The 15,469-nt window shown below is 46.4% G+C and overlaps 1 long non-coding RNA gene across 3 annotated transcripts; it reads right to left on the reverse strand.

The window, feature by feature from the left end:
- Positions 1–589: 589 nt before the first annotated feature.
- LOC141577902 (uncharacterized) lies at positions 590–7,690 on the reverse strand. Of its 3 annotated transcripts, none has more exons than XR_012507477.1 (2): positions 7,181–7,690; positions 590–4,071 (listed from the first exon to the last, which is right to left on the reverse strand). It is a non-coding gene; the product is annotated as an uncharacterized LOC141577902 (long non-coding RNA). The 3 variants fall into 3 exon arrangements; XR_012507478.1 differs by having other exon boundaries at positions 590–4,964; XR_012507476.1 differs by having other exon boundaries at positions 590–6,257.
- Positions 7,691–15,469: the final 7,779 nt, after the last annotated feature.

A 15,469-nucleotide genomic window follows, 5' to 3' on the forward strand; every position in this document is an offset into this window, starting at 1 on the left:
ACTCTGAACGTGCGGCTTGATTTCTGTGCCCTCAATTACTTCATCTCTACAACCAGTTGGGATGAGTGGGTTCCAGACTGTTTTGTAATGTATGCCTCTATCAGTAAAAACTTCTTCAGCATTCGTCTCCACTCTACGTATTTCTGGTTATACTACGCTATTTGTACTGATATATTATGTATACACCATACAGAAAAATTTAACGGATAAAAGAAACATGAAAAAATGGTATTTTTATGTTTTATTAACCATGATGCCTTCAATTTATCACTCACTAATATTTCAAGGCAAAATATTTACTGAGGGCAAGACTTTGCTGAGTGTTGCTTTAAATTCATTTTTCAAGTAGACTTCAAAATAATTTCCATTTGTTTTTGTCACTGATTTCTTGCCAGATCCCTGTTTTTAACCTCATAATGTGGCTAAAAGGGGGAATTTATAAGAAAACTGGAGAAGTCCCAGCTCAGCTGTTGTTGTTTCTTTCTGCTTGCAAAACAATATTAAATTATTAATACTATCTTTAAAACAGTTTTTTGGTTTTTTTTGGGCAGGAATCTTTTTAGGCTGCCTGACTACTTGGTGAGGAGAGGTATTCGTTAAAGCTAAACAATATACTTCATAAATTATTCTTAATAGGCACAAGTAAACTATAATACATCGCAGCACACTGGAAGCACGGAAAAGGATGAGGGCTCCCGGTCCTGGTGCAGGGCTTCCACTCATACACCCCACATGGCGCACAGTATCTGATCTACAGACAGACGGACGGAGAAAGAGCCACTCCGTGATTATCCATAATGTTCTCTGACTGTTGAACATGTCCACAGATGGAATCTTTCTCACTCTTCATTCCACCTGCTGCTGATCAGCACTCCTTGCTTGAGAGGTGAGCCAAGATGCTGTCTTGCACTGAGGTCTGCACCCTGCGAAGGCTCGTGCTATCTGGGGTGAGCAGCATTTAGTGCCGGTGGACAGAGCTGGGCCCCGGACCTCAGTCTCATAAGGTGGGCTGGAGTGTGTGGGGACCTTACTCTGGGGTGTGATTCTCCACTGCTCTCTCACCCGCACCCCCACTCTCCACACCTCATAGGTTCCTCCCTTCTCCAAAGTATGTGTCCTCTTCCCCTCGCCTCTTTCCCTACCCGGGAACCCAGTTTTTGCTTAACCAACCCCACCTTTCCTGCTGGAAGAAATCAAGACAGCTCCTTTTGAGGTACGAAGTGTTCACACAGGTGGAACTACATTGGACTTCCTATCGAGGGCCTTTTTACCAGGTCTGCTGCTAGGGAGAGTCAGTGACTTGATCTGGGTCACAAAGCTACTAGGTGGCAAAACTGGAATTTGAAGTTGGGTCTATGTAATTCCAAAACCCACACTGTTTCCAACTCTCCAAAAGCAGGGAACGACTAGGGTTTGTAGGTATATTGTGTGTTTCCATATGTGCACATAAACATACATACCCATATGGTCATACGATACAACTGAATACAGGTGAATGGGTAGGTAAGGAGCCACACTGGGGAAAGGCTGACATGTCCCAGGAAAGCCATGGGTCCAAACATGGACTGACAGGTTGAGAGCCCCTGGAGCAGGCCTGCCATCTCCTCAGCCCACACCCAAGACCAGCTCTTGGTGGCTGGGAAGGAATGAGGGTGTGCCCACGCATAACCTCCTTGGACACTGAAAAAGAACCCAGATTTGTCTGCTTCTGACTCATCTGTTTGGCCTCATTGAAGGGATGGCATTTACTCTGGCCTTGGACAGAAACCTGTTCTGGTTTGAAGAGGAATCAGAATTCTTGTTAAGGTGATAATGACCCAAATACCAGTCGCTACCTTCTGCTGTCCAAGCTTGAGGGAACAAACTCAGTGAGGAATTTGTGGTCCTTCTGCATCTACGTGACTGGCAACCAAGTGCAAGTTTTATAAATAAGATAGCAGAGGCATGCAAGCCACCAAACAGGGAGTGGCTCACCCCTCCTTAAGTAGGATTAGTCTGGGGGAGAGTATTTGAAATAGAAGTCTACCTTCCCTTTTGTCACTTCCCCCCATGGAATTGCCAGGACTTAGATCAGCCCCTATAACTGATATAACCAGTTATAAAGAGTCTTAGCATCAAGGTAATGAAGATGACCATGATCATGATGCCAACCATACAGCATTTGTTGTGCACATACTTTGTGCCAAGAATTGTCACAAACATTTTTCAAACACGATCTCAATTCACCCCTATGATTATTATTAATTATTATCTTCAGAGAAGGAAAGTGAAGCTTAGTGGTGCTGGGTGATTATCCCAAGTTCACATTACTATTGAGGGGTGGAGCCAAGATTTTAATCCAGATCTATCTGGCTCCAAAGGCTGTGGTCTTAACCACTGCTCCCGGAACCCCAGACTGGAAACCAAAGAAAGAAGCACCGCCTTCTTACGATGCATTTCTCCTGAAATAACTTGACCCAGTAAAGATGTAGGGCCAGATAGTCTCTTCCTGGTTGGTGGTAAGAGAGCATCACCATCCCCTCATCCATTCATTCAATAAATACTGAGAATCTGCGAACTGTCAGGCGCTGTTCTAAGTGCCATGGATAGAGCAATGAACAAAACAAACAAGTATCTATGCTTATAAAACTCAGCATGCCATAAGATAGATAACAAATCAACTAAGATGTGATATGAAGGGGTGACAAGCACCACAAGGAACAATCAAGCAGGTAAGGGAGCTAGAGAGTGACAACAGGGAGGAGGCTTGCTATTTGGGGTGGGGTGCTGGAGGAAGACCACTTTGAATGAGTGACCTTTGAGCAGAGGCTGGAAGGAGTGAGGGGCTGAGCCCTGCAGAGATCTGGGAGAAGAGCAAATACAGAGGGAACAGCTAATACAAGGAACTAATGGGGAGAGTGTGCCTGGAGGTCAGGTTGGCCCCACTTTTTAGGTTCTCAAGCCTGCTTTCCCTTTTGCTAGTTTGCAGGACCACATTATCCTTATTTTATAATGAGGAAATCAGAGGACTAGATTCAGAGAGTTCCCCTCACTGGTTTCACAGAGAGAGGAAAAGGAAGAAATTTTGTTGTGTTTACTTACCTGAGCTCATTTTTCCTTACAATGGCTCTGAAAAGTGGGCATATTAAAGTTATGGTCTGATGGCTCCAAAGCCGATGCCCTTTCCACCATACTATGCAGAAGGAAACCATATGACTTCAGGCTGATGTAATTCCTTCCTTCTTAAGAGCACAGAGCACCTGGAAACCAGACTTCCAGTCTTCATCCATCCATCCAGTGTTAGCCAAGAGCCTCCTGTATGCTGGGTCATGCTGTGCTCTGTGAGGACACAGTGACAAAAGAGACCGACTGGCCCCTCCTTCCAAGGATGGCTCCAATCACTCAGCAGGGCCACTTCCAAGGCACACATCGTCAGTGTGTCACATGTACTCTCACCCACCATCCTCTCCCAGGCTTGGACCCAAGAGGAATTCCTCCCACCCTAGTTCTGGCCAAGGGAGAATGAGTCCTGAGTCTCTCGTCCTCGGCCAACATTGAGCTGCCTGCTGGGGCTCAGTCCCTGCCATCTGCCCCCACTTGCCCTCCACCCCACTCTAAGAAGTCCTCCCCAACAACAGAGCACTGGTTTTCAAGCCAAACTCTCCTACTTTTGCCCACTGACCAAGGCAGAGTGAATGGAGTAACTAAGATTTGTCGCTTCCCAAGGAATGGAATTCAAGAGACTCCATAGGGTGGGCCAAGCCATTAGAAGCATCCAAGATGGGCTTGGGGATTCAGACAGAGGTCTAGCCAATTCTCATTTGATCCAAACTATATGCCTGACAATAAGCCCGCCACACCCCCTGCCTCCAAAGGGAATTAAATCCCATCAAGTGTTGCCAGGAACCTGTCTCTCAGTCCTGCCCCAGTAGGATGTAACCTCTAAACCCACTGGGTTGATGAACAGATCCAGGGACAGCCAACAGATGAGATGTGAGTCTGACTGGGGGCTGTCAAAGCTTATTCAGAAACGGGCCTGGCAGCCCACCGCTTCTCTCCATCCAGAAAAAACGGGGTGGTTGGTGATCAGACCTGGAGGGAGGGCAGAGGGGAAGAGTGTTAAACTGCAGCTGAAATCCCCCTCCCCCAACCTCAGGGGCTGCTCCTTCAGTGTCAACAAATACGCAACCAATTAATGTAATTGCAGAGTTATTTATGGTGCCCCGCAAAATGCAGCTGGATCCTAAAAGATGAGGTAGAAGCAGAGAAAAAAGTTCTTAGTTTTTGGTGTGCGATTTTGTTGGTTGGTTTTTTTTTCCTTTGCTTTCAGATGTTTCAGTCAACTTGTGGTATCCATGTGTCTGGTGGTCATGGCCCCTTCCAGTCAGTTTGCAGGTGTTCCTGCCTGGGGGAAAAAAGGAGGGGGAAGCTAGAGGGAAAAGCTAAAGGTCTTCAGATTTCAAACTGTGACCTGACAGAGAAGACTTTTTCAAGGTTCCCCACTCCAACTGCACCCCTGTCTTAATCCTCTTCCATTGACCCTTTCCATAACAACCACCACCAAAAATTGCATCTAGAGACCTTTTTTTTTTTTCATAGCTCTGTTATGTGATTGTGTGGAATGACAGCTGTGTGACCATTCAGCGCCCTGCACAAGACAGGTTTTAATTAGAGTTATTGAGGGGGTTGAATTGGCACAATTAGGGCCAGCATTAATGGGGTCTCCATGTGTTCTTTTGAAGAGCTTGGCCCTATTTTTTGTCCCAGGGCAGGAGGGGGGTTGCAACTAATGAAGTTGCAGAGTGCAAATTATCTCAGCCAAAGGAGGGCCAGTGTGAACCACTCAGGGGAGGGGGAACGTGCAAAGAAAAGAAGCACTTACACATGGCAAAGGCACTCACACGTTCTCACACTTATTTTCATGTCTTCTTCTTTAACATGGTCCTTTTAGAAGGAAGTTGTGGCCACCAAATATGTATCATTGGCTAAGAGGGGAAACAGAGAAGATGTGTATCCTATGCCAAGTAAACCAAGGATGTGTATGTGTGTGTGTGATGCACTCACAGTCGGCACCCTCCATAGTTACAGTTTCCACTGTATACGTATTTAACCAATCACAGATCAAAAATATATATATTTTTTAATTCCAGAAAGGCCCAAAAAGCAAAATGTGAATTTACTGCACTGGCAACTATTTACATAGCAATTACATTGTATTAGGCATTGTAAATAACCTAGAAATGATTTTAAGTATTCGGGAGGATGTATGTAATTGACATGCAAATACAACCCCATTTTTATATAAGGGGCTTGAGCATCCGTGGATTTTGGTATGGGGGCGGGGGGAGTCCTGGAACAAGTCCTGAGAGACAACTATACAGGTTTTCACACTTACCTCAAATGCTTACGGGCATATCGGAGGAAGAGCAAGATACAAAGACAAACTTCACTTATCAAAAGTCCTAACCCTTCATTATCTGAAATGTTGATTGCTCTTTACTATCCCAGTCTCCCCTTTCTTTCTTTCTAGATGTCTGTTCTTCTCTTTTAACTTCTCTGAATCCTTATCCTCTATGCTCTCTTGACTGGGCTCCATCAGCAAATATAAGCCCCATCTCTAAGGCTCTGAGCTTTTTGCACCCCGCCACCCACATCTCCCCATCATGAACTGCAGCCCAGGAGGGACTGGGGACAAGTGTAAAGCCTGATAGGCCCTGATGGGCTTGACATTCCTCCCAGAGGGCTTTTTGTAAATGGCATTTCCAGTAAAAAGTCAACACAGCCACTTGGGAGGTAGGAAGGTCAGAATTGGAAAAACAAATATGGAGCCCAGTTATCAGTCAACTTTAAGTGAGAAGGAGGCAGCTGGACTGAAACAGGCTTCAGTTCGGTACGGTGTGGTCCTAGAGCCTGAGGTTGGCTTTCAAGTGACCCGAGCAGCTTTCTGGGGAGTGGAACCGTCAGAGAACTAAAGCAGCAGCAGGCCACAGCAGGACCAGAAGACGGATAAAAGGTCACACACAAGTTGCAGCTAAAAATGTTGTGAGCCCTTACTTAACGAAAATCCGGTTCAGGCCCCTTCCTGGGCCAGCAGTGCAGCTGGCTGCCTGCAACCAGGTTATTTCACAATGAGGCCCAGGCTCCATTTCGCACAGTGACATCACCTTTCTTCATTCTGCCTTCACTGGCTTTGTTCCCTAAAATGTTAGCTCTTCTAGTGGCCAAGGCTACGTATGCTCTTTGGTAGAGTGAATGGAGGAGGAAGGTGGTCTCACCCTCTGTGGGACAGAGAGAAATGGAGAGCACAGTTGAAGGGTCTGAGGCCACTCCAGACAGAAAGACAGACAGACAGACAGACAGACAGACACCCAATTCAAAATACCCCAAGCACTCAACATAACTTTGGCTTCTAGTGTCCAGACAGTTTGGCCTTGTCAGATTCAGCCAACTCTTCTTCTGCCACACCCTCTACAAACCACACCGCTGACCTCTTTGGAAAGAATCCCACACTGCTGGTCCAACTGTTTTCCCCAAAAGACGAAATACCAAGCCCACTGAAAACCAGCGTACCAGCACGTACAGCATGCCAGGTTGCTTCCTTTAAAACGTTGCTTCTCAACAGAAGGTGAATTTGTCCTCCACCCTCCCCCAGGGGATATATGGCAACGTCTGGAGACTTTTTTGGTAGCCATGGCTGGGAAGGGGGTGCTACTGGCATCTAGAAAGTGGAGGACAGGGACGCTGCCATTCATCCAGCAATGCACTGGACAGTCCCCCAACTGAGAGTTATCAAGGCCGAAATGTCAACAGTGCCCAGGTTGAGAAATCCTGCTCTCAAGTCAACACACTTGGGTTCAAACTCCAGCTTAGCCATTTTCTAATTGCAATCTGAGCAAGTCAATAACCTCTCTAAGCCTTGGTTTCCACATCTGCAAAACAGGGATGGTAAATACCTCACTCCTAGATAAAGCATTGTACTCATTCTTCCCTTTAAAAAAAAAACTTATAAAGAATGTTCAGGGCTATCTTTATTAGAATCACTAAAAGAATGTGGCATTCAGTAATCAGTAATGAAGTCTTACAGCCCTGAAACTGTCTTTTGCACTCGCAGCCGTCACCGGCCCCCTTCCCAAGGTGTATTTCTCCCACAGAAACTAGAAGGCGGGGTGCCCAAGCCCTTGGGGAGCCACCTTCTGGATACCTGATCTTCTGAGTCAAAGCAACCGCGGGCGAAGGATTCTTCAGGGCGCGCGTCCCCCGCGCCGCTGTGGCCAGCTGCACCGGGGTCCCCGGCTGCGCCCCAGAGACCTACCCACGGTGGGGAGGGGAGGGCGGCCTCATTTCCGGTGGAAGTGGACTTGAGTTCGGCCTTTTCTTTTGAACCCACAGCGGCCAAACGTCAATTAGCCCAGCCCTGACAAATGAGCGGGCTCTTGACTCTCGGCGGGGAGGGCCGGGCGCCCCCGGCCCGGCCTGGGGTTGCTGCCCCGTTCCCCCTATTGTGCCGCCAACAAGAGCGTTTTATTGAAAAGAGCTGAGTGCATCTAATGCAGTTATCCGTGTCCGCCCCATCGGGCCGTGGGCTGGGGGCGAGGCGCGCAGCTGCCGGCGCCTCACACGCTCGCAACAAAGGAGCGCGCCGTGGAGAATGTGGTCCCCTTTGAACCGCTCATCTGGTTTCCATTTTTGAAAGGTCCCCAATCTTCGCTTCCAGCCAGCCCTCACCCACCTTCTTCCCTCCCTCCTCCCCTCCCCTGTGCTCCAGCCGTGCCCCTTGCAGCGGGCGCCCCACGCAGGTGCCCCCACCAGGAGAGTGGGAGGCGTGGGCTGACCCCCTCCGCGCAGGGCCGCGGGCCAAATGAGGCTGGCTTCCTGCCCGCCTGAACCACCTTCCCAGTCCCAGGCCTCAGTTTTCCCACCTTTAAAATGCCACCTGGATGCCTTTCAGCTCCAAAGGTCTGTGAGTCAAGGAACTGATTTGTGAAATATGTGGCAAGTACATAATAGTATAATTAAGACATGCTTAATTGCTGTTAATTTCACAGCGTGGATAGAACCATTATCAATATTCCAGAGTCTTTTCTTCCGGCCTTTTTCTATGTATAAGTCATATATAAAGTTATCATTGTTTAATCAAGCTAGGTTGTATAGTTTTTATCTCCTGCTTTTCCATTATCTGGAGCATTTTCCTATGTTAATAGGCTTTGAAAATATTTTTAAACAGCTGCAAAATACACCATCAAGGGCTTGTGCCATAATTGATTTAACAGGTTCCCCCATTGTTATCATTCAAATTGTTTCCCTGTTTGCTCAGCGTTTGTCATTTGGTTTCTTTTTTTCCTTTCCCACTATTATAAATTACAAGGCAATTTTCTTTTAATAGAATCTTCAAGTGGCTTCCCAAGTTGACAGCTGAGACTAAACCCCCTGCCCCACTATAAATCAAAGGCATCAGGCAGGCACTTCCACCTCTGGCATGAAGGGGAAAGGTCATCGTTGGCCTCCTCCTCCCCTCCCTGACACCTCCAGGCACCTGCAAGTTGGAAATTTCACGTGTGAATCATGGCCCCTGTAAATCATGGCCTCCGGCAAGTTGTATAAACCTCTGAGCCCTCAGCCACACAATAAAGATACGATCGTACTGACCTCAGAGGTCTGTTCTGAGAACTAAATAAAACAAGATATTCAACTGGCTTACCTCATGCCTGGCATCTAGAAGTCCCCTCTTGCTAACTGAGACCCAGCTCCTGCCAGGCTAGTGGGGACCGGAAAGGGAATACAAGGCCTGGGCCTTCCCAAAGCTTCAAACCCTGCCACTCACAGAGCAGTGTGTGTGGCTAGGTCACAGCTGCCTGGCTGTCCCATTTACTACATGGGTGGCCTTGGGCAAGTTTCCTAATTTTTTGTGCCCCAGTTTCTCCACCAGTAAAATAGGGAGTTGTGAGGATTAAATGAAATAATACAGGTAAAGGACATAACACCTCACATCTGTTAGAATGGCTGTTACCAAAAAGACGAGCAATAACAAATGCTGGCAAGGATGTGGAGAAAAGGGAAGCCTTGTGCGCTGTTGGTGGGAATGTAAATTGGTGCAGCCACTATGGAAAACAGTATGGAGGTTCCTCAATAAATTAAAAATGGAACTACCCTATGATCCAACAATCCCTCTTTTGGGTATATATCCAAAGGAAGAAAAAACAGGACAGTGAAGAGATATATGCCCACTCATGTTTACTGCAGCATTATTTACAATAGCCAAGATGTGGAAACAACCTAATGTCCATCACCAGATGAATAGATAAAGTTGTGTGTGTGTGTAATATTATTCCACACTGTGGAATATTATTCAGCCATAAAAAGAATGAACTCTTGCCATTTGCAACAACATGGATGGACCTTGAGGACATAATGGTAAGGGAAATAAGTCACAGAAAGACAAATGCTGTATGATCTCACATGTGGAATCTAAAAAACAAACTCATAGCTACAGAGAAGAGATTGGTGGTTGCAGAGTTGGGGGGGTGATTTGTGAAGGGAGTCAAAAGGTATAAACTCCAATTATAAAATAAATAAGCTCTAGGGGTGTAATGTACTGTGTGGAGACTATAGTCTGTTGTGTATTTGAAAGTTGCTAAGAGACTAAATATTAAAAGTTCTCAACACAAGGAAAAAAAAGTAACTGTAACTGCGAGGTGACGGATGTTAACTAAACTTATTGTGGTGCTTATTTCAAAATATATTAAAATATCAAATCATTATATGGTACAGCTTGGACTAATACAATATTACATGTCAATTATATCTCAATAAGACTGGGACATAAAAGTACCTAAAATAATGCCTGGCGCATACTAAGTGCTCGATAAATTTAGCTATCATCATTATTGTGCACTTGCCCTTCTTGAGAAGAGAAAGGTCAGTCTTCCCCAGGAACTGGTTTCCTCTTTCGTCTCCCAGGACTAGCCCCTTCAGACCTATCAACCCAGGCTCCTGCCTTCAACCTCAGGCCCAGCTCCACTTGGAGGATCTCAAGGCCACAGAAAGCTGGACTCTGATGGGATGCGGAGCTCCAGCACAGAGGCCAGGCCCCAGAGAGCCTCACAGAGCAGCCACACCCCATCCATACCCCTAGCCTCAGCCTCTGAGATCTGGCATTCCCTCTGGCTGAGAGCAGGGGACAGGTTGGGAATGAGTTAAGTCAGAGGGAGAAAGACAAATACCATATGATATCACTTCTGTGTGGACTCTAAAAAATGGTATGAAGGAACTTATTTACAAAACAGAAACAGGCTCACAGACATAAACAACAAACTTAACGGCTTTACCAAAGGTGAGGAGGAAGGATAAATTAGGAGTTTGGGATTAGCAGATGAAAACTACTATATACAAAATAGATAAACAACAAGGTCCTACTGCATAGTACAAGGAACTACATTCAATATGTTATAAACCATAATGGAAAAGAATCTGAAAAAGAATATATATATTATATATATAAATATATATTATATATATATAAAACTGAATCACTTAGCTGTACATCAGTAACTAACACAATGTTGTAAATCAACTATACTTCAATTAAAAAAAAAACTAAAATAGGAAAATTACCCCAAAATACAAATAGTACTCAATATCCAACTTCTCACCCAGTGTTTTAGGCCTGGGTTACCATTGATCTTCCTTTGATTGGAAAATCCCTTCAGTTTTTAACTTCACTCAGGTGCCTGGACCTTGCAGGGGAAAAAATAATTCATATCTCTCTCTAAAAAAGGGAATCAAAAGCAAGCAGATGGGGAAGGAGGGAACAGTCTACCTGAAAGAACATACGTTCAAGGTCCTGAACTCAATTCACATCTGTGTGTTGTTTTTCCTTACCTTATTCGTGAGATATTTTAGAGCCAACTTGATGTTTTTCCTCTTCTCAGCCTGTCGTCAGTTTGTATAACCAATTCGGTTATACCCAGCTCAGGGCTGGCACCCAGCAGGTGTTCAGAGTAAGGTTGGCATTCCTGGGCCTGAGCTTCCTGCTGGGGCCTCAGCCTGGCCCAGGGCCCTCAGCTGAAAGTAGACGTGAGGACCCAGCATGCTGCCCCTCTTTCAGGAAGCTCCCTTGGGACTCTTTTTTTTGGCTCTCAGTTCATCGTTACCAACCTTGAGTCCACAGTAATCATCAGAAAGAAAGTCATTCCAAAGCCAAAACTCATTATCTTCCACCATGAGCCTGCCCCTCAGTCTGTGTTCCCTGCCAGTCATTCAGACCAGAACCCGGGGCCGTCGCACCTCATGGCCCACCAGGCCTGAAGTCCTGGGAATTCATCTCCTCCATGTCTCTCAACGCTGCCTACTCCTCCCCAGCTCCACCGCCTCACCTGTCCTCGCCCTTTGCCTGGTTTGTCGCAACTCTTTCAGACCCATCTACCTCCAAGTCCTTCCTCCATCCTCTAAGTCATCACAGTGGTCAGTGTCATCTGAAACCCAATGACAGTCAACTACCCAAAACAGGCCCTGGACCCCCACTGCCTACAAGAGAAAGGCCAACAAACTCCTGGGATTCCTGAGGGCCCAGCTCAGTGCTAGGGATTATGCGAGAGACAAGAAAAATGGGGGGCATTGCCTTCATTCCCAGAAAGTCACAACAGAACTGGGAAGACCAGAGACACACAGGAAGCTGCGCGTGAGGCAGACCCAGAAGCTTACATAAGGACAGTGTTTAGCAGGGCGCCTGGCACATAGAGAGAGCTCACTAAGTAGAATCCACAAGAATAATAAATAGCGTTATTATTATTATGTGTCAAAATCTGCCCGGTGCTTGCTCTAAGCGGATCAGGTAAATTCCTGGAGCCAGCTGTGGCCAGGCAGAGACCCACCCACCCGCCCATCCTGCACACTCTGGGCCTCAGTTTTCACATTTGCTGGATAGAGACAGCTTTGGAAAGGAGCTTTCAGATCCTGAGATGGAAGATGTTGGAACATCAAGGCTTTCCGGGACTTGTTTCTCAGTCAGTCTCCAGTTGCACACGACCACTGCCGCTCTCCTACACGGATCCTGCTGGGCGTCTCCGTGCTGGTGCAGGAGGGCCCCCTGCTCCCAGCGCTGCCTGGCCTTCCCCGAAAACACCTCCAGGCTCTCAGACCCGTGGACTTCAAGGCCTCGGGGACCTCGCTCCAGCCTCCCAGGCCCAGTGGACGGCAGACCCCAGCCCAGCCCCTGCACTGCATGGGCCCTGACACCTGTGGCATTATTTAAAGGTCAGCCTTGCTTTCCAGAGAGCCGGTGGCTTGGCTGGGGGTAGGCCAGATGCAGACACACACACACTCCCTCCCCAACTGGTCTCCCAGGCCTCTGCCCTTCTAGTCCTTCCCCTATTTCCCCTTTGCTCTCAGCCACTTGCTCTGTGCCAAACTCCAGCACCCTCAACGGTCCCCAACTGCTGCCGCTAATCCAGTTCCGGGGAGCAGGTCAGCAGTGAAGGAGCCACAGCTCGCAGCTCGTGTGAAAACAGTCCCGCTGGCCCCAGCCGCTCACACCTGCACACTCCATTCATCCCCACTGTTTACACATTGTCATCCGCAATTAATGCTTTCCCAGGAACTGCAGCAGGCTGATTGCCCCACCGCCACACAGGGACCCCATTCTGTGCCCTTGTGTCTGTTAAATTGAGCGTGGGGCCCTGTGATTAAATTAGGGTTTGTGGCTCTGCCACTCAGGCCCCCACTCCATCCCACTCTGCCTCCTCCTCCCCCGCCTCCCCCGCCTTCTTCTCCTCCTCCTCCCCTCCCTGCCCTTCCGCTTTCCCTTCCCATCCATCACAGGGCCTCTTTGCAGCTTGATGGGGGAAGGTGGGCAAGGGGGAAATGGCCTGGCCCCTGGATGGGGAGGAAGAGCGGACATCCTTCATAAAGCAAGGATAAGAGGGGATGCATGGCCCCTTGATGAGAGGGGCTCCGGGAGAGGACACAGTGCCAGAACTAAAGAGAAGAGGGTGTGGGGGCCTTCGCTAAATTAATTATTCAATTACTAGAACCAGCATGGCAGAGAGGTTAAGGGCACAGGCTCTAGGATAAGACACACTGAGTTCGGGTTGGAGTCCTGGCTCTGCTGCTTCCTACCTCTAGGGTCTTATTCAGGTGTAACAGAAGTCTTGTGTGCTCTGAGCCAGACAGAGGGCTCAGGAGGAGCAAGGAAATAGAGGCAGCTGGTACCCTTGTCGCTATGATGGGAAGAGAATGGCACGTTACCTCCAGGCTCTTCCTCCCAAAACCGGTAAGCCGAGTCCAATCGTCACAAAAGCATCAGACAAATCCCAGTTGAGGGACATTCTACCAAATACCTGACCAGTACTCCTCAAAAACAAGGAAAGTTTGAGAAGCTGCCACAGCCAAGGGAAACATAAGGAGGCCTGATGACTAACAGTAGCCTGGTGTCCTGGATGGGGTCCTGGGACAGGAAAGGATGTTAGTAAAAAATGAGAAAGTGTGAATAAAATATGGACCTAAATTAACAAGAATGTATGAATATTGGTTCCTTAATTATAATGAATGTACTGTAGCACTGTAAGATGGTAATAAGAGGAAAACCCAGAGGCAGAGTATATGGGATCTCTCTGTACTATCATTGCAATAGTTTTGCAAATCTAAAACTGTCTTAAAAATCAAGTTTATTATTTAAAAAAGTGGGGGTAAGAGAGTGGATATGGAGAAAATGGTGGCAGTGGCACAGTTTTGCAATCTCCCATAACTCCCCCAAACACAGATGGAGTAGTCAGGATAGCAGAGCCAGAGGTCCCCAGACAACGTCTGCGGCGGTGTTAGGTGACAAGGTACTCCCAAACCACTAAGTACCCCCAGGTCCCCAAAACTCACTGGACAGTGCAGCAAGTCGATGTAAGATGAGTAGCTGAAACTGAGAGGGGCTTCTGCAGGATCCACTCCTGGGTCAGGACAGGGGCACCATGATGCAGTAATGGTGGTGGTGCTAGAGCAGGCCAGGACCTGTGACCTCAAAACTAACTAGCTGGGGGGTGGGGTGGGGGCGGTATAGCTCAGTGGTGGAGCACATGCTTAGCACACACGAGGTCCTAGGTTCAATCCCCAGTACCTCCATTAAAATATATGAAAAAAAAAAAAAAAACCCTAACAAGCCAAATCTTTCCAGAGGAAACCCCACACTGAAGAGAAAGTGCTAAAAACAGCATCTAAGTAGAAAAGGACTGGACAGGAGCAAAGGATAGAAAAGCCTGGGGAAAATAGGAGAGTGAAGCCGAGGGAACAGATGTAGAAAATGCCAGACCGTATTTGTTATCACTTTGCAAAAAACAACAGAAGAAGGAGTTCTAGAGCCAAGAAGGTCAAACACTCTTTCGAGTCAACTCTTTCTCCAAAAATACTCAATTCACTTAAAAAAAAAAAAAGTAGTAACAGTAAAGGATCATCTGAACATTCAGAGAGATTACATCACTTATAAGGGGAAGAAAATGAGGTTGTCATCAGATCTTCCAAAAGCAATGCTTTTTGCCAAAATACAATGGAATAAGATAGTTTAGACACTCAGGAGAAGAAAATGTAAGCCGTGGAGTTTATATCCAACCAAATGGAACTTCAAGAATAAAGGCCAGAGGTAAAATTTAGTAACATGCAAGAGCTCAGGAATATTTTTTTTCCATGATCCCTCCTGAGGAATCTACTAGGAAATTAGTTGTAAGAAAAAAAAGTTATTAAAAAGATACCTACATAAGCACTGAAGGTGGGCCTTAAATACACATTTACTGTGAAATTCAGATCAAATGATGTATAAGTGATATAAGTTATAAGTGAGTCAGGGAAGCATGTGGTGCTTACATGCTCTGACAATGCAAATAAAATGCAACTATCATAAAATGGATGAGAATGGAGGGTATATATGAAAAGCAGAATGAGCATACTGATTGCCTTATAAGTATTATTTGAGAATGAGAGTATTCCTCCAAATACTGGAGGCAAAGGTCGGGGGAGTGAGAAGGGGTTACTACCTGGTTTTACCAGTGTTCATGTTATGACACCAAAAGACAACAGGCCACCTCCAAAGAAAAGAAGAGAGGGTACTCCGGGCATCATATAAAGGTATGAATATAAAGATAACCATCAGAACAAAACTAGAACCTTCCTAAATACTAAAAGGCACATCAAGAGAGAAGGAATGTAAACTTACGGTTTATGGTGGGAAGGGATAAATTGGGAATTTGAAAATTGCACCTCTTGAGGAGTGATGGAAATGTCTCGACTGTGGTGGTGGTTTCATTGGTATATATGTCTACCAAAATTCATCAAATTGCACATCGGAAATATGTGTAGTTTACTGTACAGGAACCATATCGCAATAAAGCTATTTTTAAAAATTAAAAAATAAAATGCTGACAGAAATGAAACGCTTTTAGAAAAGATTATAAACCTAAACCTATCCAGTGCTGCCTGCCATCTAAAATAAGCAAAAGGAAAAGCTAAAAAAAAA

Source organism: Camelus bactrianus, chromosome 6 (assembly GCF_048773025.1).
Source record: "Camelus bactrianus isolate YW-2024 breed Bactrian camel chromosome 6, ASM4877302v1, whole genome shotgun sequence".
NCBI lineage: Eukaryota > Metazoa > Chordata > Mammalia > Artiodactyla > Camelidae > Camelus > Camelus bactrianus.